This window comes from Microcaecilia unicolor, chromosome 5 (assembly GCF_901765095.1).
Source record: "Microcaecilia unicolor chromosome 5, aMicUni1.1, whole genome shotgun sequence".
NCBI lineage: Eukaryota > Metazoa > Chordata > Amphibia > Gymnophiona > Siphonopidae > Microcaecilia > Microcaecilia unicolor.
The window spans coordinates 282,136,213-282,163,249 of record NC_044035.1 but is presented as its reverse complement, the minus strand read 5'-3'; the positions used below and the strand labels follow the sequence as shown (position 1 = coordinate 282,163,249).

At 43.1% G+C, this 27,037-nt stretch overlaps 1 long non-coding RNA gene and 1 pseudogene across 1 annotated transcript; both read right to left on the bottom strand.

Annotated features, from left to right (window-relative positions):
* The window catches only part of LOC115471343, a 149,969-nt pseudogene extending 148,882 nt beyond the window's left edge, over nt 1-1,087 (bottom strand).
* Nucleotides 1,088-8,607: 7,520 nt separating this feature from the next.
* Nucleotides 8,608-26,792, bottom strand: LOC115471016. Its single transcript, XR_003942268.1, has 3 exons — nt 26,701-26,792; nt 21,818-21,819; nt 8,608-8,621 (listed from the first exon to the last, which is right to left on the bottom strand). It is a non-coding gene; the product is annotated as an uncharacterized LOC115471016 (long non-coding RNA).
* Between the last annotated feature and the right edge of the window lie 245 nt (nt 26,793-27,037).

The following is a 27,037-nucleotide window of genomic DNA, read 5'->3' as shown; positions in this document are numbered from 1 at the left end:
GGCCTTTTCTGAGCCCCAAGAAAGAACTTTTAAAGAATCATGCAGATATTCAGGCCCTTCCTGAGCCTCTGGAAAAAAACTCCTGAATCAGACGCACAGATATTAATCAGGCCCTTTCTGATCCTCTGGAAATAATTCTTGATGAATTAGATACACTGAAATTAACCAGGCCCTTCTGGATTCTCTGGAAAGAACTGTTGATGACGTGCAGAAGCATACACATGGAAATTAACCAGGACCTTCCTGGGTCTCTGGAAAGAAATCTTGATGAATGAGAAACATGGAAATTAAGAAGGCCTTTCCTGGAAAGAACTGTTGAAAAATACAGACCTTTCTGAGATTCTGGAAATAACTCTTGAGAAACTAGACCTATGGAATTTAACAAGATCCTTCTGAAGCCTCTGGAAAGAACCCTTGATGAATTAGACACATGGAAATTAACCAGATCCTCCCTGAACCTCTGGAAAGAATACTTGTTGAAGCAGGCTCACATTAATGAACCAAGCTCATCATGAATCTCTAGAAAGAATTCTTGAATCAGACTCAACAGTAGATGTAATTATTTGTAAAACTCATACTCAGCAGAAACAGAATATGCTTCATAAAGAAGTCTTTTCTAGCTGTATAAGATAACATGGATAACTGCATTAAAGAAGATTTACCATTCTTCACAAAATAAATAATCTGCTACTGCATGGTCATATCATGATCAAACAGGAAAAACAATGCATGCAAACAAGACAGTCATTAGCAATCCAGCATGCTGCACTGTGGCAGGGACTGTGCTGAGACTCTCAGTAAAACAGAAATGATATAGTGCATGCAGGGACAGATTTCAAACTGTAAATAAGTGTTATATTTTTGCATGTAATATTTTAGACATACTGTCACCACTCGCTGAATCTTTCTCACCTTCCATTTCCTTTTTACTTTTCACAGCTATGCAGTTGTACCATAAAGAAGCACAACTAAAAGAGTTGAGATAATGCATTCATTTACCCCTGAAGCTGTGCTCTATGTTACTTGGATATTGCCATTTTTAAAACAAAAAAATAGACCTCTGTAGCAGATGAACATGATCCGCCATGTTGACGTCCCAGTTTCTGCCTAATACATCCCTTATTGTCAAGAATTCTCCCTGGCATTAGGATTTCAGGATGCTTCTTTCTGGGAGTAAGAAACAGTGGGAAGTGGATCAAGGCTCTCCTAGGACAAAACATGAAGGCTTTGGATGCTAAATGAAACAATGTTTATTGATGACTGAAGACTTGATACAGCACTGTGTTTCGGCCTAAAGGCCTGCCTCAGGAGTCTATTTTCAGTGTTTTTAAAATTGTTGCTCCACGAATGGTTCTGTTTCACATGACATTTTGCCATATACTTTCAGAGCATGGTAGTGTTCTGCTGAGGAATTAATCAAAGGACTTTTTCAAGACCGCTTGTTTTCCCAATACCTATCGGCATACTGGTCATTGGAATGGAGGAGTGGCCTAGTGGTTAGGGTGGTGGACTTTGGTCCTGAGGAACTGAGTTCAATTCCTGGCATAGGCAGCTCCTTGTGACTGTGGGCAAGTCACTTAACCCTCCATTGCCCGTCGCATTGAGCCTGCCATGAGTAGGAAAGTGCAGGGTACAAATGTAACTAAAAGATATATTATTTTCTCTTCTGATAAAGAATAAAGAGTCCTGAGGCACGTCTTTAGGCCAAAACACAGTGCTTTGTTGAGTCTTCAATCATCAATAAACATTGTTTCATTTAGTTTCCAAAGTCTTTGTGTTTTGTACCAGGAGAGCCTTGATCCACTTCCCACTGTTTTTTTTCCTTTGTGTTTCTCGAGGGATCCCAGTCAGGGGCTTAGCCAGATGGTCAAATTTGGGTGGGCCTGAGCCCAAGGTGGGTGGGCGGGCATGAAATTCACATCCCCCCAATCCCCCTCTGGTTTGCTCCTCTCTCCACCCTTCCCTGCCCACAGACCCCAAATATTAAATACTTGAGCAAGCGGGGATCCCCAAACCCTGCTTCCTGAAGATTTCCTCCTCCTCCTCGAGCAGCCAGCACTCTTCCAAATGGCAGCCGGTAGCACTTGCCTCAAACTGAGGCTGCTACCGGCTTCTTGTGCATGCTCAGTGCTTATGCATGTGCGAAAACTGAGCATGTGCAGAAGGGCCGGTCTCCAGGCAAGTGCTGCTGGCTGACATTTGGAAGAGCGCTGGGGCCCAAGGAAAGAAAATCTTCAGCTGGCAAGGTTTGGGGATCTCCACAAGCCACAGCAAGAGTGTCACAATTTTGGGTGGGCCTGAGTCCAAAGTGGGTGGGCCCTGGCCAACCCAGGCCCACCTGTGGCTACGCCACTGATCCCAGTGTTCTTCCACCACAGTGGACCCTTCTGTAATCTTTCTGGGAGTAGATATCACTGGATAATGATCAACTGATAAATATTAACACACTTTCTCAAAGACATCTCTCCAAATCTCCCAACATCTAAGTACTACTCTGTTCTTCATCTTTCCTGAGAGTTTAGCTTTTGCCTCCACTTCACAAAGTTAAAAATTTGATTCAATTATTATGGCTTAAAAAATTCTAGGCAAAGGAAAGACCTCTGAAATGCACCTCTGTTTCAGCCCATTCTTCAGGGGTACATGTGAGTTTCCACTGCACAACATAACTCACATCCAGAGAGTCAGCTGGCTCCCATCTTAGAAAATAATGACTGATGCTGCTCACCACTGGAGGCAGAGGACCTCTGAGGGCATTTAATTAGAGAAAGAAGTATGGAAATGGCAGCAATACTGTATAATGCAAGAACATTTCTTTGTCTTTTTGTGATTGGTGTAGGACTGGCATTGCTGACCATTTTCTTGTTTAGCTTTTCCTATCTCAGGGATTATGCAGTCATAAGAAACAGCTATTTTTTCTGACATGAACAGAAGATGGGTGCACAACAATCTTTTGGAGAACACACTTAAAAGAGGATAGACTCAGAAGCACCTTAGGCACGTTGATATAGTATATGACCAAACTGCTCATAGCAGGCACCTATAGTTAGGCACAGTTTATGCTTAAGTGTGATTCTATAAAGGATGCATACTTTTTATAGATTATAAAGGATTCATACTCTTTATAGTTTTTTAGGCGCTACTTATAGAATATACCCCTAAGTGCATGTATAGAATAGGGTAGTCGACTGCACCCTGAAATCAGTGCATGCTAACTTACTGCACATAGGGGTCCTTTTACTAGTGCGCTGAAAAATGTTTAGCGGTAGTGTAAGCGCGGCTATTGGGTGTGCGCCGATGCATTTTTCAGCTCGCCTGTAAAAAAAGGCCTTTTTAAAATTTTTGCCGAAAATGGATGTGCAGCAAAATCAAAATTGCTGCACATCCATTTTGGATCTGCGACCTTACCGCCAGCCATTGTCCTAGTGGTAAAGACTCACACAGTAACTGGGAGGTAATGACCTACGCGCATCAAGTGCCATTTGGCGCGCATCCGATACATGCAACCGAAAAGAAAATTCTTCGGATGCACGTATCGGACACACACCAAAAATGAAATTACCACAAGAACCATGCAGTAGCTGGGCGGTAACTCCATTTTGGTGCATGTTGGGTGCGCGTAGACACTTAAGCGGCTTAGTAAAAGGGCCCCATAAACTGTTACTATGGCAGATGGCACAGATCACTTAATGGCACCTCAGTTGGTAGCATTAAGTATCTCTGCATTATCTGTAATACCCTTAACACACAGTAAAAGTTTTCTCTCTGCTGGGCACACCCCCAACAGTTAATGAAGAAGTTTAAGAGTTATCATGCATTCAATTTTGCATCTAAGATGGTACATGTTCCTTTTTTCTACACATTAGTAAACAGTCCCTTAAATCTATGGAAAACAATAGGGACATAATTTTGATTTAGACGCATCATTTTAAGAAGTGTGTTTTGGGGGAAAACGAACATCATGCAATATGGTGGAAAACTGAATCCCAAATGAAAATACTTGGCAACCAATAAATTATCTTATACCTCATTTTCAACTGCGTATTTCAACATACATTTCTTCAGTACAAGCAAATTGTGAGATGTTTAAATGCAGTATATAAATTCAAAATGATATAGTGAAAACTTAAAATTTGTCTTACACATTTTGAGACACAGCTCTTCTGCGTGTAGTTCTACTCACTGCATATTTCTAAACACTGAAATAACAGAAAATAAAATCAGTCAGCCCTTAAAATTGCCCTTAATGCCTTCCTCTTCTATTCTTTATTTGCAACACAAATCTCACTTGTCAGCTATTAAGAATCATAAATTAATATAAACCAGCACACCCAAGAATCTAGGATTTAATTTTACTGCAAGAATAAGTACGTGTTTATCTTTCTTGAGAATGCATTTTGCATACATAATACATACAGTAGCTTGCTCTGCTATATAGAAATCAGCTTCAAATATGTTATACAAGCCTTTCCTGCTCCCTTTTGTACCCTTAACTCTAGCAAGCAATGCCAGAATACACTATACTCTGGGAAAAGGCCCAATTATTGATCACAGAGCCACTTAATGCATCATTAATGATGGTACAAATTAAGTCATTGTTCTGAATGAAACTCTCTCTCCTACTTCCAGAAGATCCCTCTGCCATCATCTTGCTGCACCTCCAAGGGAGTCCTTCTTATGGCTAGAATCTTACTCCTCCCAAGGCTATTATTTTATTTAATTTTGGAAAGTATAGCCCTCTTAACCAACCAAGGGTTCAAGGCAGATTACAGCCATAACATTTCATTAGTGCAATTATAGTTCAATATGCTAACATTAAAAGCCTATACAAAATAAATAAAACCAAGCATAACTAAACAACTTACAACAGATACCATTAATTACATTGATATACTTTAGAGTTTATTAAAAAAAAAACCCCACAGTGCATCACTGTTAAATAATACAATAGGATGTTAAATAATACAATAGGATCCCATAAAAAGAATACATTCAATCATAAATATTAGTGTCATATCTACATTGCTGATTAAGCTAAATGAACAAGATACAGCAGAGGCATGGGAAGTGCGGTTGCTGCCGTTCAGGGAGGGGGGGTGGGCTCTGGGTGAATGGAGAAGGCATTTGAGGGGTGGTCCTAGACAGATGGGAGGGGCCTAACTAAATGTGAGGGTGGGAAGGAGGGGTTGGAACCCAGATTACCTGACCATCTGTCATAGGAGCCAACTTTTCAGAATGATGGGGGGGGGGGGGTGCTAAACTCAACATAAGTGAATGCTCACTGATCAAAGTAATGGAGTTTGTTCAATATTGGAAATGTTCAAGCACCCACAGAGCTGGCACCTATGGTGTCAGATAATCCTGAATGTCAGGTAACTGAAGGTCAGCTAAGTAGGACTCTACTGTAATATCAGAATTCATCTAGTACATCAGCACACATTCTATTGGCATTCAGAAGTTTACAAATACATCCCCAAATCACTAGGCAGGAAGCTAGTGAAGACCCACTGCCAGTTCCAAACCCTGCACAATCTATACATCATTATTATTGTTTAAAGACTGGGACAGGGATAATTTTCAAATAGCCTCTATAGTTGTAAACTATACAGGTTCTCTTAGGAAGTAATTCTATAAGGAGTTGCCTAAATTTAGGTGACATACAGTGGTGGAAATAAGTATTTGATCCCTTGCTGATTTTGTAAGTTTGCCCACTGACAAAGACATGAGCAGCCCATAATTGAAGGGTAGGTTATTGGTAACAGTGAGAGATAGCACATCACAAATTAAATCCGGAAAATCACATTGTGGAAAGTATATGAATTTATTTGCATTCTGCAGAGGGAAATAAGTATTTAATCCCTCTGGCAAACAAGACCTAATACTTGGTGGCAAAACCCTTGTTGGCAAGCACAGCGGTCAGACGTCTTCTGTAGTTGATGATGAGGTTTGCACACATGTCAGGAGGAATTTTGGTCCACTCCTCTTTGCAGATCATCTCTAAATCATTAAGAGTTCTGGGCTGTCGCTTGGCAACTCGCAGCTTCAGCTCCCTCCATAAGTTTTCAATGGGATTAAGGTCTGGTGACTGGCTAGGCCACTCCATGACCCTAATGTGCTTCTTCCTGAGCCACTCCTTTGTTGCCTTGGCTGTATGTTTTGGGTCATTGTCGTGCTGGAAGACCCAGCCACGACCCATTTTTAAGGCCCTGGCGGAGGGAAGGAGGTTGTCACTCAGAATTGTACGGTACATGGCCCCATCCATTCTTCCCATTGATGCGGTGAAGTAGTCCTGTGCCCTTAGCAGAGAAACACCCCCAAAACATAACATTTCCACCTCCATGCTTGACAGTGGGGACGGTGTTCTTTGGGTCATAGGCAGCATTTCTCTTCCTCCAAACACGGCGAGTTGAGTTCATGCCAAAGAGCTCAATTTTTGTCTCATCTGACCACAGCACCTTCTCCCAATCACTCTCGGCATCATCCAGGTGTTCACTGGCAACTTCAGACGGGCCGTCACATGTGCCTTCCGGAGCAGGGGGACCTTGCGGGCACTGCAGGATTGCAATCCGTTATGTCGTAATGTGTTACCAATGGTTTTCGTGGTGACAGTGGTCCCAGCTGCCTTGAGATCATTGACAAGTTCCCCCCTTGTAGTTGTAGGCTGATTTCTAACCTTCCTCATGATCAAGGATACCCCACGAGGTGAGATTTTGCGTGGAGCCCCAGATCTTTGTCGATTGACAGTCATTTTGTACTTCTTCCATTTTCTTACTATGGCACCAACAGTTGTCTCCTTCTCGCCCAGCGTCTTACTGATGGTTTGTAGCCCATTCCAGCCTTGTGCAGGTGTATGATCTTGTCCCTGACATCCTTAGACAGCTCCTTGCTCTTGGCCATTTTGTAGAGGTTAGAGTCTGACTGATTCACTGAGTCTGTGGACAGGTGTCTTTCATACAGGTGACCATTGCCGACAGCTGTCTGTCATGCAGGTAACGAGTTGATTTGGAGCATCTACCTGGTCTGTAGGGGCCAGATCTCTTACTGGTTGGTGGGGGATCAAATACTTATTTCCCTCTGCAGAATGCAAATAAATTCATATACTTTCCACAATGTGATTTTCCGGATTTAATTTGTGATGTGCTATCTTTCACTGTTACCAATAACCTACCCTTCAATTATGGGCTGCTCATGTCTTTGTCAGTGGGCAAACTTACAAAATCAGCAAGGGATCAAATACTTATTTCCACCACTGTATATGCATAAATATGTGCATTCTAGTCATTTACATGTGTATGTGAACACATATATACATAAATAACAATAATTTGGCTACACATTATTCTGTAAGAATGCACATATCTTCTATAGCTCATAGGCAGAGTCTGGATAGGGCATGGGTGAGGCACACAGCTTTATGGCTGCCACAAGTGCAGGTACCTAGATGTTATGTGTGCTTATTTATGTTTATATTTATTAATTACTTAGGTTATGCCAGTGTTCTATAATGATAGCTAGTTGCTTTGTTTCCATTTTACAACAGGCTTCTACTGTGTGGCCTTGGGGTGCCTAAATGGAGGTAGAAGCATAGAAACATGACAGCAGATAAAGGCAAAATGGGTGGGGACATAATACTGTTTGCCTCCTGTAGTCTCCATGTAAAAGTTCTGCGAAGCTCGTTCTCCTGAGGACACCTTTTTGGCGAAACATGCAGCATGACGGGAACGTGCAAGCATTGAACAACTGATATTGAATGGCACGATTGAGCACTATTCCATGATTTTTATGATTTGCGTCACCAGCACAAGCAAATACAAAACGAAAAAAGAAAAAGGAAAAAATAGAGAAGATGCCTATGGACTAACAACCTTGTTTTCTGTTGGGATACCCTTCATTAGTAGACATCCACATCATAAGCTAAGTACCACCATTATTATTATTTAACACAGCAGTGATGGTATTGAACATTGTGCTTCTTTTAATCGGTAGGTAGGGAGGGCTGTGCTATGATGATGGGTCCCAGTGGCATGTTTTAAGCTGGTTATGGCTGTGTCGCATGCATTGGCATTCTGAGCACATTCACTATTATACTATTATACTACACGTAATTGTTTTAGTTAAGTTTAATGGTTAGGTTTCTAGCATTGGCTGCCCATATGCTTTATGACAGAGACCACTGACCAGTTTTGTAGCCACCCTCTGGACCGACTCCATCCTGGCTTTGAGCATTGTCTTTTCTACCTGTTTAACAACCTTACAATTATCAGATACGATCACCTCCAAGTCTCACTCTTCTTTCATACATAGAAGTAGTCCCCCCCCCCCCAATACTATACCGTTCCTTTGGATTTTTGCAGCCCACACGCATGAACCTGCATTCTTTAGCATTAGATCTTAGATGCCATTTTCTGGACCATTCTTCAAACCTCACTATATCCCTCCTCATGCAATTCACACTCTCTAGGGTGTCTACCGTATTACAGAGTTTGGTACCATCCGCAAAGAGACAAACCTTACCAGACAGTCCTTCCGCATTATCACTCACAAAGATGTTAAAAAGAGCCAGCCCAAAGACAAATTCCTGCAGCACACCACTGATAATATCCTTTTCCTCAGAGTGAACTCCACTTACTACTACCCTCTGTCTTCTTCCACTTTACCATCTAAGGGGTCCTTTTACTAAGCCACAGTAAAAAAGGGCCTGCGGTAGTGTAGGTGCATATATTGGGTGTGCGCCGAGACAGTTTTTATCGCATGTACAAAAAAATGGCTTTTTAAAAATGGGACGGGAAAAGGGCCTGCAGTAAAATGAAACCAAAACACACCCAAAACCGGCCTGAGCTATTAATGCCACCCATTGATCTAGCGGCAAAGGCTCATGCACTACACGCACAGTGACCAGTCGGCGTATGCTCAGTGCTGACTACCACCGGAACCGGCATGTATAGAGGGAAATAAATAATTCAACCACACGTTATGGGCGCACAGGAGGGCATGCTGGCCTGGCACTAGTCTCATTTGGGCGTGCTCTGCGTGCGTATAGAGCCTACCACTACTTAGTAAAATGGCCCCAAGTTTATAAGAGGCCAGTACCAAATGTAGAGAAGGCATGCTCAGAGGCGGCATTTGGGAGGACTGTGGGCAGAGTCACAATTTATATACTTATTTTATAAAAACACGTGCACTTTATCCGCTAATATTTAAGCCTGCTTCCAGGCATGTGAAAATGTCTGTGCCCACAATCTAGGTACTATTTATGTAGGGTTAGTGTTAGTATTTTATAAAAATACATAGACACCTACATGCATAATAGAAGAAGCTACACATTGGTACCTTCCAGCCCTATTAACCTAGGTACCCTATTATAAAATTACCGTTTTCTCTCCACAAGTAAAAGTATATGCAAAATTTTATTATGGGTAGAATTCTACAACAGGGAACCTATATGCTGCCTAATTCATGAAAGAAAGTAGGTATCTACTTACTTTTAGAGAATGCTAACATAACAGAGGAAATATTGTATGTACTCACGTATAGATCACAAATATTTGATCTTTTTCTTTAAGGTCAAAAGCCAAGGGGCAAACTATACATAAGCCTACCAGCTCCTCCCCCCCCCCCCATGCCAGTTTCAGCATCTCCCCTTTCCCCCCTACCCCCAGAATCAGGCAGAGGACACAACCAGGCCACCTGAGTGTAAGCCTGTAGAAGACGGCCCTACACCAGTTCTGAAACTGCTGTGCAGCACCGGGAAAGAGGAATGACTGAAATTGTTGGTATGAGGAAGATGGGGGGATGCTTGGCTTGTAGCTGCTGCAGTAGGCAGCAGGAGACCCTGGGAAGGATAGGGAAATGTTGGAATCGATGCAGATGGGTAGAGAACGGGTGACCTATAGCATATGTGAGTCCCTAAATGGATGCATTAATTATGGGAGCAAGCAAGGATGTGACCTATAGGCAAGATCAACCTATAGGCAAACATCTTCGGTACGTGCCAACAATTTAGGTTGGAGTACTTATGCCAGCCATAGAGCTAGTGTAAGTATTCGCACCTAAGTGCATCTATCTGTTCACTTATATGTAAAATACGCACTATGGTGGAATTTTCGCATTTACATGCTTAGGCAGAGTATCAGCATTTCATTTTAAAAAGTTAAACAGAGTTACAACTATATTGAGTTCTCTTCACTGGCTCCTTGTTCCAGAGATGCCAGGTTACCCAGTTCCGGGCTACAAATTTTGGGACAGTCCTGGATTTCTGACCACCCCATCCTGGAGTGGAGGAGTGGCCTAATGGCTAGTGTAGCAGGTTGCAGACCTAGGGAACTGGGTTCAGTTCCCACTGCTGTCTGATGATCACCAGTTGGTTGAGATCCTGGAGAACCAGGTTTTGTTCTCTCTGCAGCTCCGTGTGACCCTGGGCAAGTCACTTAACATCTGTTAGGTTCAGGTTGGAGCACTTATGCCAGCCACAGAGCTGGCATAAGTGCTCCAACATTTTTTTTTACCGACAGCGTTTCTAAGCTTAAATGGAATTTCAATATACTTTGGGAATTATATCCTGATTGTTATTTTATCTTTTACTAGTATAAAAGGCCCGTTTCGGTAGGCAATGAAACGGGCACTAGCAAGGTAATCCCCCCCCTTGCAGCGTCCTTCCTGTCTCCCCTGCCCCCCCTGCAGCCACCCATCTGGTCTCAGGACCCCCTCCCCACCAACCCTCCTCTGCCCCTGCAGCCACACATGTGCAGCGGCCCTCCTCTCTCCCCTGCTCCCCCTGCAGCCACCCATGTTCAGCGACTCTCCTCTACCCCTGCCCCCCTGCAGCCACCCATGTCCAGCAACCCTCCTCTCCCCCTGCAGCTACCCATGTCCAGCGACCCTCCTCTCCCCTGCCCCCCTGCAGCCACCCATGTCCAGTGACCCTCCTCTCCCCTGCCCCCCCTGCAGCATCCCTTCTGTCTCCCCTGCCCTCCCCTGCAGCCACCCATCTGGTCTCAGGACCCCCTCCCAACCTCCCTCTTCCCTGCCCCCCCTGCAACCATCCATGTCCAGCGACCCTCCCCTCCCCCTGCCCCCTCCAGCCACCCATGTCCAGCGACCCTCCCCTCCCCCCTCGGTGCATCACCCAAACCCCTACCCTCCCAGCGCATCACCCAAGCCCCTATCCCCCCCTCGGGCACATCAACCCCCTCGCCACCCGCAGCCGCCAATACTAACGCTGTCCGGCTGCTGCTGCATCTCCTGTTGAGCAGCAGCTGCCGGTACAAAAAGAAAAAAGCCAAAAAAAGATTTTAAACCTGAAACACGGCTCCATAGACAGCCATCTGGCATTGGCTGTCATCTCTGCAGCCGCTCCTCCTCTCCCCTCTGACGTCGCTGTGCTCCTCCGGGGTCTTCCTGCAGGGGCAGTGACGTGGATGGGAGAGGAGGAGCGGCTGCAGGGACGACAGCCAATGCCAGATGGCTGTCTACGGAGCCACGTTTCAGGTTAAAAATCTTTTTTTGGCTTTTTTCTTTTTGTACCGGCCGTTGCTGCTCCACAGGAGAAGCAGCAATGGCCGGACAGTGTTAGTATTGGCGGCTGCGGGTGGTGAGGGAGTTGATGTGCCCGAGGGGGGGGGGTAGGGGCTTTGGTGGTGCGCCGGGGGGGGGGTCTTGGGTGATGCGTCGAGGTGGGGGTAGGGGCTTCGGTGCTGCGCCGGGGCGGAGGGGCTTGGGTGTTGCGCCGAGGGGGGGCACTGAGAGCTGATTGGTAGGCAGGGGGAGGAGTAGGGAAACATGCTCCGCGTGTTTCCCTACTCCTCCTCCTGCCTGGCTCGCGGTTTTCCAGGGCAGGGGCTTGGGTGTTGCACCGAGGGGTTCCCAGGCAGGGGGAGGAGTAGGGAAACACGCGGACTCCTCCCCTTGCCTTGGAATCAGCTGTCAGTGACATCACTGACGTCAGTGCATTCTAAACTGCCTAGCAGACCACCTCCGAGGGAGCCACGGTCCCAGGCACATTAGAACGTTGGAGGTGAGAATTATTATATAGGATGTCCATGAGCAGACCTATAGGATCTTTTTGACCCCTGAAGCAGGCATTTGCATGCCGAAACACGGCCCATGTCGGGTCATTTTCGGAATAAAGATTTACATTGTTCTTAATCCTGAAGGCCCAGTGCTTGCTTTTCTTGTGCTTTTATTTATTTTTAAAAAATAGTTTTGTGAGGGGACATGGCATGGGTGAAGAATGGGTGGGGAAACGTTATCCAGCTTGTGCGCTCTGGTTAGTGCGTGCTAACTGGATAATGTGGACTTAATATGGGAATACTTTGCACCTCCTAAATAGGTCGCAGTAAGTTTACATGTATTATTTTTTGCAGATACTGCACACTTATGCAAACATTAGCACATGGCCTGTAAAACAAGTGGTGGTGGTGGGGGGGGGGGGGTGGACTTTAAAAATAGGCCACAGTAAAACTGGACTTAGCTCAGGACTGTCCCATGTTAGCTTGTGTTAATTCCAGATTTTTCTGCAGCTTAATAAAAAGTGCCCTTTAACCATTTATGTCTCTCCCACTGAACATTCCCTATTAAAATCTGCAATGGAATTAGCAAATTGTCCCAAATATTCATGAAATGATATGCAAAAATGAAAATTTGTACTTGTATGCATCCTTAGTGACATCACCAATTCTGTTTCTTTGGTGTTCAAACAAAACTTTATAGCTCTTTGGCCTTCTAACAGTTTTGATCCAAACATTTTCTCCTCAGGTAGCTCTGTTAATGTTATACTAACTAGACTGTTGCATCATTCTCCCTACAACAGAGCAGAGGAAAACCATAGACAATGGGGCACGATTTACCACATGGGAAATGGATTCCCTGCAGTGCAGTGTATGAGCATTCTCTAAGTGGAAGAGATGATTCAGAGCTTGTTTGCAATCTTAGACTTTGCTTTGTTGTCAAACACAATTGCAACAGCTTCCTATAACACTATAAAGGTGGGTAGAAAACAGTCCTTGAGCAGGTATTAAAAACATTTCTAGTGTTAACATTGTGAGATATGTGCCAGTCACCAGAGATTAGAATACCACTGGCATTTTAACAAAGAAAACATTAGAAAGGAGGCCAGCTGGCATTCACCCTCGGATTCTATATATGCCCCTGGATTCTATATATGCGCCTAGAGATCCGCGCCAAAATCCAAGCGTATTCTATAATAACTTGTGTGACTTAATTAACTTAAGAAATTAATTAGCATTGATAACAGCACTTAACAAGCAATAATGAACATTAAGAGGGGCATAATCTAAAGGGACACCCACGTTTTCCTGGGGACGTCCTTGCAGGACGGCTCCAGCAAGAGGTGGGGAAACCCGTATTATCGAAACAAGATGGGCGTCCATCTTTTGTTTCAATAATACGGTCGGGGATGCCAAATCAGCAAATTTAGGTCGACCTTAGTTGACATTGATTTCCGCGCTGATTTTTTAGGCAGTATACATAGAATCTCCCCCATGATGACTAAAGTTGTGTGCACAAATCTGCATGCATAGCTGATTTGAGCATGCAACTTAATTGATTAATGGGCCAATAACTGGTTGCTAACAACCAATTAGAATTAAATGGGAGTTATGTGCTCATTGTATTCTGTAATGATGTGCTCATAACTCCTATAGCACATAATTTCAAGGGGACATGCTTAGGGGGCATTTTGGGGCATTTCTATGTTACCTCCATTTTTATAGAATATGCTCAATCCGTGCCTAATTTAGGCACCGGCATTTCAACTGGTTTCAATAGGGTAAATGCAGACGACTTAAATTAAGTGTGGATTAGATCCTTATGCGCTATTCTATAAAGTATGGATACCCTTTATATAATAGCACTCGATGCATGACTTTTCCATGTCAATGTTTTGGCATGATTTACTGAATCTTGCCCTAAAGGTATTTAACTCTACCTGCATTTATAAAAATAAAAGTGATTTGCTTATTTGTGTGTTGGTACATATGTGTAATTAACACCTGAATTTTTCTCCAGTTTCTTGTTTCATTTAAAGAAACAGATTTAAGAGATCTGAAATTTAGAAGCCATCATACTTGTCTGTAATCTCAATAGTAGAACAGCTCTTGCTCAGATTATAACCTATGTAAGATAAAAACAATTGATCTTTAGTAAGGGTTTTTTTTTTAAATGGCTGTTAATAATTTAAAGTTTAGCATTACTTGCAGAATAACTGAATTATGAAAAATTATTAGCTGCATGCAATACATCAGGAACTAGAACATGTGTACATAAGCAATGCTGTCTTTCATTCTGTCTTCAACACCTTTCATATGACTTCATCAAGTCAAAAACTCTAATAAATTATCATCCTCATAAGTATAAAATAAAACCCATTCTACCCAATGCTCCCAAACAGGTAAAGGTACAAATTGATCAACAATGGAGAAAGCAGGGAGCACTGAAAGACTCCCCACTTCAACTTGCTACCAGTAGACTAGGTCTCATTAGATTTCGTCTTAAAATGCCTATCCAAAAGAATGATTTAATTCAAACCAATACCTTCTTGCACATCCAAAACTTTCATACCTCTCCAAAAGAGTTCTTATCTCTACCACATTAATGCTGCAATTTATACTGAAGTACCTTCTTCCCTTTATCTCTCCAAAAATAAACCACCTCCAAAACCAACATTGACTCTGTGCCAGATCCTTGTCTAAACCCCACCAAACCTACATCCAATAAATCAAATTCTTCCAAATAACCACTAATCTGTTTCACCAGTTCCTTTGTAATAATTTGGCCATCATTGGTAAATTAGAGATCAGTCAAAAAGTTTCACAGAGGGTCAGTATGCAAACTCGACTTCAGCAGAGGGGTAACAACTGCTTCTTTCGAGCAGTTAGGAATCCTGCTCCACAAAAAAGGAGGTGTTCATGATATCTGGATCCAAGAAAATAAACTTCAAGCAACCTATAAGCAAAAAGACAGGAACAGGATCTAGAGTAATACAAATGTACAGTGGTGTACCAATGTTTGTGTACCATTGGTCTGACTCAGTATGGCTACTCTTATGTCCTTATGGTCTCAGAGTTAGGATGAAGTGGCAGTTTAGCTGGTTAGCAGACAGACAAACAGCTGTTATCTTTACGGAACAAGTAAACCTGCACCAGCCTGAATATCGGTCCGTGCCCAGTTAACTTCTGGGTCACGGACATACCCAGATATTCAATGCAGGGAGCTACACATGCCTTGGCTGAATATCTGGGGACAGGTCATCCCACAGCTGGAAGCAGCTTACAAGTCACATATTACCACCAAAGGCTAGTGTTATTTTCAGGGCACTCGAAAAATAAAGGTCAATATTCAAAACAATTTATTCAGTTAATAATAGGTGTTAAACAGATAAGCTCTGCATCTCGTTTTATATGTAAGACCAGAAGATTTGATCATGTCTCTCCATTACTAAGAAGCTTGATTGGCTATCTTAATATATTTATCTATTGGATTTATTAACCGCCTTTATGAAGAGATTCACCCAAGGCAGTGTACAGTAGGTACAGTTTACATAAAACTTACAATTTTGTTAACAGCATAACAATAGTAAAATAACCGAGAATAAACTAAATACAATAAATGAGGTAAACTTGAAAACAGTAAAACTGAAAATAAATAAATTGAAATAAATAAAATTTGTACTCACATTAACATCCTATGAGTCCACATATCACTTTATATATGCCTTGCTCGATTTTCCACAGTTACTATACAATATATTTATCTCTTTGTACATTACTTGTCACTGTACCTTTTGTTTTCTGTTCTATCTATCCCAGAAAATATAGACATGCAAGTAAAAAAAGAGCAAACTGTCAGTCTTGTTATCTTGTACCTATTTATTGTATATACAGTAAGTGCCACCTTGTTATGATTGTTTCTCATCATAGACAATCATGTCATGATAATTTTGATTTTATCAACCACATGTATCTATTTATGGGGTCCTTTTACTAAGGTGTGCCTAAAAGTGGCCTGTGCTGGTGTAGGCGTGTGTTTTGAACGTATGCAAGTCAATTTTCAGCGCGCCTGGAAAAAGGCTTATTTTTGTGGCTGAAAATGGACATGCTGCAAAATTAAACAGTGTGCGTCCATTTTTGGTCTGAGACCTTATCGCTACCCATTGGCTTAGCGGCAAGGTCTTATGCATTAACCAGGTGGTAAGCAGCCAGTGCGCATACACTGCCGATTACCGCCAGGTAAGCGCCACATGGTAAAAAAATAGAAAATATTTTCTACCATGTGTTTTGCGCACGCATCAAAAATGGAATTGCCACCCAGGGCACGTGGTAGCTGGGCGGTAGTTTCTAATTGGTGCGTTGGACATGCGTAGGAGCCTACATGCCTTAGTAAAAGGGCCCCAATGTTCTGTAATGCAGACTTGTGCCTGGTTTTACCACTTTCCTTTGCCAGATTTTACTATTCAACCTTGAATCACAACTACATTAGGGTCAGCCTTTTACTTGATTGGCATTTCGAAGATATTCCAGATTTATATATATGATTTAGATTTGTATATATTTTATTCCTTTTTAGAAAGACCTCCAGGTTAGCGTGGGAGCCCTTACTATCACCTCAGTAGGTGGCAGTAAGTGCTCCCCCTCACATGGCCATGCATTAAGAGCAATCTTACGGACATGGCCATGGCTATTTTCAGGCTTTCTAACCCTGCTGCAGTAAAAAGGGCCACAGTGCGCGGGCAAAAACAGCCCCCCACCGCTAACACAGGGCCTCTTTTTACCACAGCTTAGTAAAAGGACCCCTGAGTGTGTTCTTCTCTATTAATTATGGAGTTCCTTTCATCTTTCTTTGATTTTATGTTTTATATTTTATTGCAATGTAAACTGCCATGACCAGCCGTGATCTGAAAAAGCCAGGCAGTATTACAATTTTATAAACATAAACACCTACCCCCTAATTCTGTAAAAGTCACCAAAATTGTGCACCCCAATGCGAACACCATTTCTGGTGCTAGAAAATTATATATTTGTAGTGCCGGTGTTTATCTGGAGGTAATCGGGCAGCGCCGCATGCTACCCATTTACTGCTGGGTTAGCGCAGGAGCCCTTACCACTACCTCAGTGGGTGATGGTAAGTGCTCCCCCTGAAACTGCCACATGGCAAGTGGTCATTTACCGTATGGCCATTTCTTTTCCAGTAAAAAAGGCAGCCTTTTACCCGCTATGGTAAAAGGGGGCTTCAGCTGCACCAAAAACACACATTGACACTAGCGTAGGCCCCTTTTTACTGTGGCTTGGTAAAAGGACCCCTCAATCTTTTAAATAAACAAATATAAACATAAATAATTAGTTATTATATTGGGCCAATAAAGTAAATGTCACAATCATAGTGCACTATATTATTATGAAGTGTTTAATTTAAACTGGCATTTTATACCACGCAGCCAGGTAACTCCTGGTTTAAGATGGTTTAAAACAATAGCTTAACAATCACAAATATTTACAATAAAATCATCTCAAATAAAAAAACAAATAAATACTGCATAACTTACAGCAATACTCAATTATCCTAACCTCACAAAAGCCAAACAATCCATAAATTAATTCTTACAGAGGTCCCTTTTACTAAGGTGTGCTGAAATATGGCTAGTGTAGGTGCGTCTTTTGCACGCACGAAGATCCATTTTTCAGCGCACCTGTAAAAAAGGCCTCTTTTTTTTGGCTGAAAATGGATGTGCAGCTAAATAAAAATTGGCGCACGTCCATTTTGGTTCTGAGACCTTACTGCCACCCACTGACTTAGTGGTACGGTCTCACGCGTTAACTGGGAGGTCATCATCAGCGTGTTGCCGATTACTGCCCGGTTAGCGCCGCATGTTAGAAAATGAAAATATTTTTGGGTGCACATAGTGGATGCATGAAAAAAATGGAATTACCATTCAGGCCACGTGGTAGCTGGGTGGTAGGTCCAAATTCACGCACATTGTATGCGCATAGGCGCCTACACGGCTTAATAAAAGGGCCCCACAGCTTGATAACAATTGTTAAAAACATCATGTTTTTAAAGCATTTTTCTGAAGAAAAGATAATTAGGTTTTGACTTCAAGGTCAAGGGAAGGAACTCCAAATTCCTGGCAAATTGCCTTGTAGAGTGTGCTCTGAGTGGTGGCTAATCTATATCTTTGTAGAAGGGATCCTCAGACAAATGTCTGATTAGAATACTAATGGCTGGCTGGAACATAGCACTGAATATATTGAATAAGATATCCCAGACCGATGCCATTTAGACTTCAATAAACCACAACTAGAAACCAACAGAATTCTAAACCTGATCAGTAACCAGAGCAATGAGATGAGCAGAAGAGTAGCTCTGTCCCATCTATTCACTCCTATCTTAGCTGCCATATTTTGGATATGGAAATACTGTGCATGATACCTTCCTATCCAGATTTCTAAACTTAGGGGTCCTATTAGATTGTAAGCTCTTTGAGCAGGGACTGTCTTTCTTCTATGTTTGTGCAGCGCTGCGTATGCCTTGTAGCGCTATAGAAATGCTAAATAGTAGTAGTAGTAGTAGGGTCCTTTTAATAAGCCGTGTAGGCACCTACACATGCCCAACGAGCGTCAATATGGAATTACCGCCTGGCTACTGCATGGCCCGGGCATTAATTTCATTTTTTATCCATGTCCACTATGCGTGGGCAGTAATCGGCATTTGAACACGCGTTGACCATTACCACTCATTTAACGCATGTGGTCTCAGACCCAAAATGGATGCGTGCCAATTTTCATTTTGCGACAGGTCCATTTTTGCCCCTCCCCCAAAAAGGCATTTTTTTACAGGTGTGGTGAAAAATGGATCTGCACACATCCAAAACACGCGCCTACACTAACACAGGCCACTTTTCAGTGCACCTTAGTAAAAGGACCCCTTAATACTTTTATGTGTTATTATAGTGTTTTCATGTTTTGTGAACCACTTTCGGTTGAACTACATCTGAGGAAGGATTAACGTAAGTATTCTCTTCCACATGACTCTACAGGAACAAATTACACCACAAACCAGAGTTATGGTAAAAAATAGGTTGCAGCTTTATTCAACACTTCAGATTTACAATTTAGTGTAAACAATGTCCAAATATCCAAACGAGCCCATCCACTTCTTTTCCAAGCACATAACATCAACATCATCTCCTTTCACCATCACACTCAGCCACTCTATTAATTGATGACAAACTAGCAGTGATGAGGTACTGTATGCTAGATGAAAGAAAAGTTTACCTGTGGACATAGCTTGCCATAACACTAGACTATCAGGCTCATTTTCAAAAGAGGAAAACGTCTAAAAAGTGACAAAAATCTGCATTTGGACGTTTTTCTATGAAATCCGTCAGAAGTATGTCCATATCTCAAGGGGACGTTTCAGTGGCATGTTCAGGGCAGGCTTGGCATTCCTAATGGAGCAAAAAAAAAAAACCATCCTGGACTAAAACATAGATGTTTTGAACTAGACCTGTTTTTATTACAAAGAAGGCAAAAAAGGTGCCCTAAATGACCAGATGACCACTGGAGGGAATCAGGAAAGACCTCCCCTATTCCCTCAGTGGTCACTAACCCCCTCCCACCCCCCAAAAATGTAATGAAAAACATTACTTGCCAGCCTCTGTGCCACCCTTAGATGTTATACTCAGGTCCATCAGAATAACATGCAGGTCCCTGGAGTAGTCTAGTAGTGGGTGCAGTGCACTGTAGACAGGTGGACCCAGCCTCCTACCTCTCCCTACCTGTTACAATTGTGGAGGAAACTGTGGACCCTCCAAAACTCACCAGAAATCCACTGTACCCACATATGGTGCCCCCTTCACCCGTAAGGGCTATGGTAGTGGTGTACAGTTGGGGTAGTGGGTTTTGGGTGGGTTTTGAGGCGCAATGGTCAGATGTGTACCTGGGAGCATTTTATGAAGTCCACTGCAGTGTCCCTCTAGGGTGCCCTATAGCTATGCTGGGATGTCAGGGGAACCAGTCTACCAAAAATGCTGGCTCCTCCTACATCCCAATGGCTTGATTTTGTACATTTTGTACTTGGATATTTTTTTTTCCAAAATGGACCAAAAAACCTCCCATCCAAATCACAAAACGTCCAAAATACAAAACGTCCATAGTATTTTTGAAAAAAAAAGATAGACGTTTTTCTTTTTCGAAAATGACCTTCTTTCCTGTTCGGAATTTGGACGTCTTGTGTAAAACATCCAAATTCAGATTTAGACATCATATTAAAAATGCCCCTCCACGCCACTCCCTTTCCACTCTAACCTCATCCCTTCCTCCAATGCTAATTGCAGTGATGGTTGACAGCTTCAGTGTAAAGGCAAAACTGAGTTCTGACCCTTCTCCATACTCCAAGGCCAAATCAAGTAGATGGCTAAAAAAAAAATGCCACCAAAACTGGTGATAGTTTCTTGCTTATCACCACTCCCCCATATCCAATGTTGCTTGACTTCTCTTGTGCACATCTACCTCCCATAAAGTTTGCATTGAGCTTAAAAATATGTCCAAGTCTATACCGGAGAGCTGACCCCAACATGGATGTTATGTACCTGCTACACCATTATACTGAAAATCAAGACGAGTGGTTGATGATTCCATCCATGAAGTAGATGAAGAAAGCAGAAATGAGGAAGAGTGCATTTTCTGTAGAAGCTCCATTCTGTGGAAGATACTGCCAGGAGAGTTAAGAGTGTAGGCAGATCTTAGATTTCAGAAGAGGCTAGAAACCTGGCAATTAAGGAATTAAAAGAATAGGGTAGTCTGTATGGATTTTTAAAGTATTTTTTGGTATAGAAGGTATATGATGAAATTTGGGATGGGTCAAGCTGACTTATCAGTTTATCATTTTTTTATCCCCCTGTTTATTAAGCTGCGTTAGCAGCTGCCACACGGCAATGCCGACACAGCCCATTCAAAGTGAATGGGCTGTGACGGCATTAGAACACTGCCAGCGCAGCTTTGTACACAGGGGAGTATTTTTGTTGTAAATGCTTTGGATGACCTACAGGCCAGGAAAGCTGACAAAACCCATGCTTGCCAATGCTGAGGATACAGCATATCCTGTCATTCCCATTAGTTTTGAGCATACAGTAGAGTCTCGATTAACCAACATAAATGAGACTGACAGATGGTTAGATAATTGACAACTAGAATAATACAGAAAAAGTGGATGAGGGATAAAAGAGGGGGCAGTCTGACCGGTGCAGCTGTGAATGCTGTGAAAAAAAAAGCTATGAATGCATTCACAGCGTTTTTATGAGATACTGATCCCAGAACCTTTCTTGCTATGTTTTAACAGCTGCACCAGTCAGGCTGATTTTGGAATTTTACATCAGCTAGTGACCTACTGCCCCTGATGCAGCCATTTGTACTGGAGAAACATGACCGTCGGGTATTTTATATTGAAATTCTGGGAGCTTTTAATCTATTAATAAAGACTGTGCTTTTACAAGGTCTGCCTTGTTGTTTTATCTTCCATATTGGATTTGGCGGACGGCTGCCTTGATGTTTGTTTACTTTTAATTTTATAAATTATGCACTAAAATGGCTTAGGAGTCCTTTTACTAAACTGCAATAGAAAGTGACTGGCACTGCGATTAGTGCGTGGGTTTGATGTGCGTTCTAGCTTTTCAAGTGCAGCTGAAAAATGGCCACATTCATTTTTTTTTAATGGCCATGCACTAATTTCCCCTTTAGCACATGGACATTTTCCAGCAGGAGCACCATACCGCCTCCTATTTAGGAAGCAGTAAGGGCTCCCACCCTACTCCTCTGCTAATTGGGTAGTGCAAGATAATGTGCCCGTGCTATCCGATTAACACAGTGCATGCCTGCTCCCTGCCCCCCCTCCCCTGCATTAGAAAGTAATTTCTATTTTCTACGCAGGGATCGGCGTACGCTGATCATAGTAATACTACAGGACGCCTCAGGGCATCCCATGGTGGTGATGTTTTGGCACACTATCTGTGCAGTTGCCCTACCGCCCTTTAGTAAAAGGGCTTCTTAGTGCATCATTTTTAGAGGGACATTCACAGGAGAGAAACATGGGCAGGGTATAGTGGTTCAACATTTATGTGCATAACTTAGAGAATACTGTAAATTCTTCACATGATGGAGGTATATAAAATAATGAGTGGAGTGGAACAGGTGGATGTGAAGCGTCTGTTCATGCTTTCCAAAAATACTATGACTACGGGGCATGCAATGAAACTACAGTGTAGTAAATTTAAAACAAATCAGAGAAAAAATTTCTTCACCCAACGCATAATTAAACTCTGGAATTCGTTGCCGGAGAATGTGGTGAAGGCAGTTAGCTTGGCAGAGTTTAAAAAGGGGTTAGACGGTTTTCTAAAGGATAAGTCCATAAACCACTACTAAATGGACTTGGGAAAAATCCACACAATTCCAGGAATAACATGTATAGAATGTTTGTACGTTTGGGAAGCTTGCCAGGTGCCCTTGGCCTGGATTGGCCGCTGTCATGGACAGGATGCTGGGCTCGATGGACCCTTGGTCTTTTCCCAGTGTGGCATTACTTATGTACTTATTTAGGTGCTGACATGTACATACAAGTCATAGATCTGCCATAAATGTGTACACCTAAATTTTTTATGCAAAGATGAGAGTTTATGTTAGTAGTCTTGAAGGACACTTACACACATAAATGTTCTTATAGAATAGGCTCACTATAAATATCACCTAAACAGTGGTGTAGCAAGGGGGTGGGAGGTGGTCCGCCCCGGTTGTCAGCTCGGGGGGGGTGTGCTCCCTGCCAGCTCCCCCCCCTCGGCGCATCAACACCCCCCCCAGTGCCCACCCTTCTCCGTCCAACCAGCTCCCCTACCTTTAAAAATATTGGAATCCGAAGCAAGGCGCAGCGCCTCGCACCTGCACATAAGAAATGTGCACCGTCTCATCAGGCCTTCCCTCGCTCTGTCTGTCCCGCCCTCCGCTGACGCAACTTCCTATTTCCGCAAGGGCGGGACAGACAAAGCGAGAGAAGGCCCGATGAGATGCTGCACATTTCTTTTACGTGCAAGCACGAGGCACTGCGCCTCGCTTCGGATTCCGATATTTTTTTTAAGGTAGGGAGCTGGTTGGACGGACGAGGGTGGGCACTGGGTCAGGGGGTATATCATCGTGCTGCACCCGGGGGGGGGTGCAACAGCGAACCGCCCCGCCCCAGGTGGCAGCCCCCCTCGCTACGCCACTGCACCTAAATGATCTCTCCAAAGGGGGTATTTCTATAACTGAGTGCCTAAAAATAGACACCCAGAGGGCACCTGTATAATTATTAAACACACTACTGCCATTAATTCATGTCAGTGTACACTTACATGAAATTCTGGTAGTATTCAATACATTTACGTGTACAAAAGGTATATCAATTTAGGTGACCTGTATGAGCTGTCATACCCATGCCAGTATTTAATATGGCCTTTAATGATGAGTTTCGCCTGCTTTATTTTACATTTTAAAATACAGGAACTAATCTAACTCTTCCCTGCATATGGTCATAATACATTTTGAATAGAATATGCTGTTGCAAAGTTTGCGTACAATTTAGTAGTGCCAATTTTCTCCAGGTAATCTTCCTTTCAAAACTGACTAGATGGTCCATGTGTACAAAATGGTGCATACATTTGCACAGGCTACTTCTACAGACAGCAGATCAGAGGGCAAACAACCTGTGTAACTTTAAAAATCCATTGTGGTTGTATTGTTGTCTTTCGGGGGGGGGGGGGTGGGGGGGGGGGGGGGGGGGGGGGGGCTCTTTCTAATTCCAGGTAAAAGTAGACATGCTGTGAAAGCCAGCAAGTACTTTAGCCACTATGAAGGGGACAATTCCCAACTACAGCAAATATACATGAAAATTACCCTCTTTACCTTGGTCAATTACTCTGAAAACTGTCCTCGGTAAGGTTTTAGAGAACAACATTTTCACCTCTTTGCACTCAACTGCTACAAACTGGTATGATACCTTTACTTAATTTGCTAACTGTGAGAGTATTCATTCACCCCTCCTGCAGTTCAACAGCTTGCTCCTCCCCTGTAGGACACCTGCATATCCTGTGATCTGGTTATGTCACAAAATGTTATCCAGAGGAGAGGGAGTGATACACTCTGCCTGGTATCAGTCCAGCTTTGTGGTCCCTTATAAAAGGTCAACTGTCACGCTGCAGCCTCCTTTACAGCAAGATTTAAATGTTGCTTCTCAGCAACACGCACATTATCTGGCAGTTTTATGAAATATCTCTGCACAAAGGCCACAGTCTGTGACCTGTCATAACTGCATGAAAAGGACAACGTTAATCCTCGCAACATGAGGGGTTTATGCCTTGTGAAAAAGGTTATGTTTTCCCAGGGTTCTAAAGTGAGAAGTACAGCAAACCCTTCTGGACTGTATCATTTTCATCTGGTGTTTCTCAGAATGGGAAGAAGTCTGTCATCTCCCCAGCCAAAACGATCCCCGGGATTCCTATATTTGGCGCCTTAATTTCCGCATGGAAATCAAAGCGTATTCTATAACAATGCGCATAACTTAATTGGTTAACTAGCTAATCAGCGCTGTTAGTTGGATGTTATGATTTACGTGCACAACTTGCTAAGCATATTCTGTAACATGGTGAAAAGTAGGCATGGTTATGGAGTGGAATGGGCGGCTCATGGGCATTTCTACAATCCATGAACATTGTTATAGAATACATCCACTCCACGTCTATTTTACGTGCAAGGATTACACCCGGTTTTAGATGGCGTAATTGACCACGACTACATTTAGTCGCATGGAGCAGCATTCAGCATATTCTATAAAGTACACCTAATTAAAGTGTACTTTATAGAATATGGTCGATTTCCAGGCAGGAAATCAAGGCGAGATATATTGAATCTAGCCCTATGTGTCTGAGGCCTCTTTTATCAAGCTTGCAGTATAAAGAGGGCCTGCACTGGCATCGGTGCATGTTTTTCACGCACGTTGAGGCCCCCTTTTACTGCAGCAGGTATAAGGGAGTCTCTTCTTTCCTGCAGGAAATGACCATGCGGCAAGTAAAGCACTTGCTGTGCAGTCATTCAGTGGGGGGGGGGGGGGGGGCGAGCCCTTACCACCACCCAATGAAGTGGCAGTAAGGGGTCCCAGCGGTAACCGGTATTTTTGTAGTGTCGGATATGACAGAGCACTAGGGGTGGGAAGTACAACCGGGCTGCTGAGGTAGCCTGGAAGTACTTCCTGTTTAGCAAGCAGTAAGCCCACATTGGGCTTACCACCACTTAGTAAAAGGGGCCCTATGTTTTTCATTAAAGAAAACATCAAAGAGCCAAGGAGGACCATTAACTGAATAGAGGAGCCAGGAATACTTAAAAAGGCCGATTGGCTTTCATCTGTTTTATTTAGAGAACAATTTACAAAATCTTTCCATATGGTAAATTGATACTGTGAACAATTTTCTCCTGTCCCCTACAGGTCAAATGACACAGGTTGTTCTGCATACAATGTCAAAAGACATTTCTAGGGGTGTGTTCAGGTCAGGTAAGACAAATAACACAACTAGATGACATTTTCAATTTACTTGTGTTATTTCAAAGAGGAAAAGTGGTCATACAAAAATTTCTGCCGGTATTTTACCTAGGATAATCATACCAAAACTAGGGGCTCTTTAACTTACCTGTGGTAGGGCCACCACATGGGTAGCACACACCAAATCAACCCTACCGCCGGGGTAGCGTGGGCGCCCAGCAGTAGTTCTGAAGCTGGCGCATGCAGTTTCCCGCAGTAGAAAATAATTTTCTACCATAGGGTGCACATCTGGTGGTAATCAGCAGCACAGTCACATTGCCGTGTGTTGCCTGATTACCGCACAGGTAGCACGTGAGTCCTTAATGCCAAGTAAATAGGTAGCAGTAACGGCTCAGGCAGTAAATAGCCACATGGTATATTTCATATTAGTGCACGGTCATTTACTTCCCCATTTTCAAAAAGACCTGTTTAGCTGTCACAGTAAAAATGGACAGCGTGCACCCAATTTCACACGCCCACACTAGCAGAGGCCACTTTTCAACGCAGCTTAGTAAACGGGCCCCCTAGGCATTTAGTTTGCTTTAATTATTGGTGCAGACCAGGGATGTAGCCAGACTTCGGCGGGAGGGGGGTCCAGAGCCCGAGGTGAGGGGGCACATTTTAGCCCCCCCCCCCCCCCGGTGCCCGCCGACCCCCCCCCCCCACCTGCCGCCACCAACAACAACAACTTTGACCCCCCCAGCCGACAACCCCTCTCGATCCCTCCCCCGCCGCTGCTGCCCTAGCTTTGCTGGCGGGGGACCCCCACCCCCGCCAGCCGAGGTCCTGGTGCAGACAATATAAGTAAAAATATCTATGGTGCTTGTACCAATAAAAGCAGTGCTTTTTAATTTTCAGTTCTTAAACCTTTGTAAACTGATTCCATTGGATGCTTAATCATATATATATTTTTTATAATAAATGATTATTTCCTTACTGCTATTAGGGTTTTTCTTAAAATAGGCACTGTAAATGTATCAGGAGAAATACTCAACAATAGCAAAAATTTTAAGGCCCTGTTTACTAAGCCCTATAGGCGTGTTAACATTTTTAACATGCATAACCATGACACATGTTAACCATGTAGGCACCTACTGTAGCATGATACCAGAGTTATTGAAATATTTTGTTGGGTCAGATACAACTATAAAAGTAGCGCTGCAAAGAAACTGGTCTGATTTCAAGTTCCTCTTTCTCCCACCTGGAAAACTGAACTAAGCTTGGCTGGGTGTGGATACCTGTCCATCAATCAAATAAAACTCAAAGAGGGACAGCAGCCACAGAGACTGGGGTTTGTGAAACTCCACCTATCACAGACAAAGACTTTGAGGCAGATGCACTAAAGCTAAATGAGCCTTTAATGACTCTCCAAGAGGAAAATTTGATCCGTTGCATGCATCAAAGGGCTTTTACCGAGGAAGCCAGCAGCTAA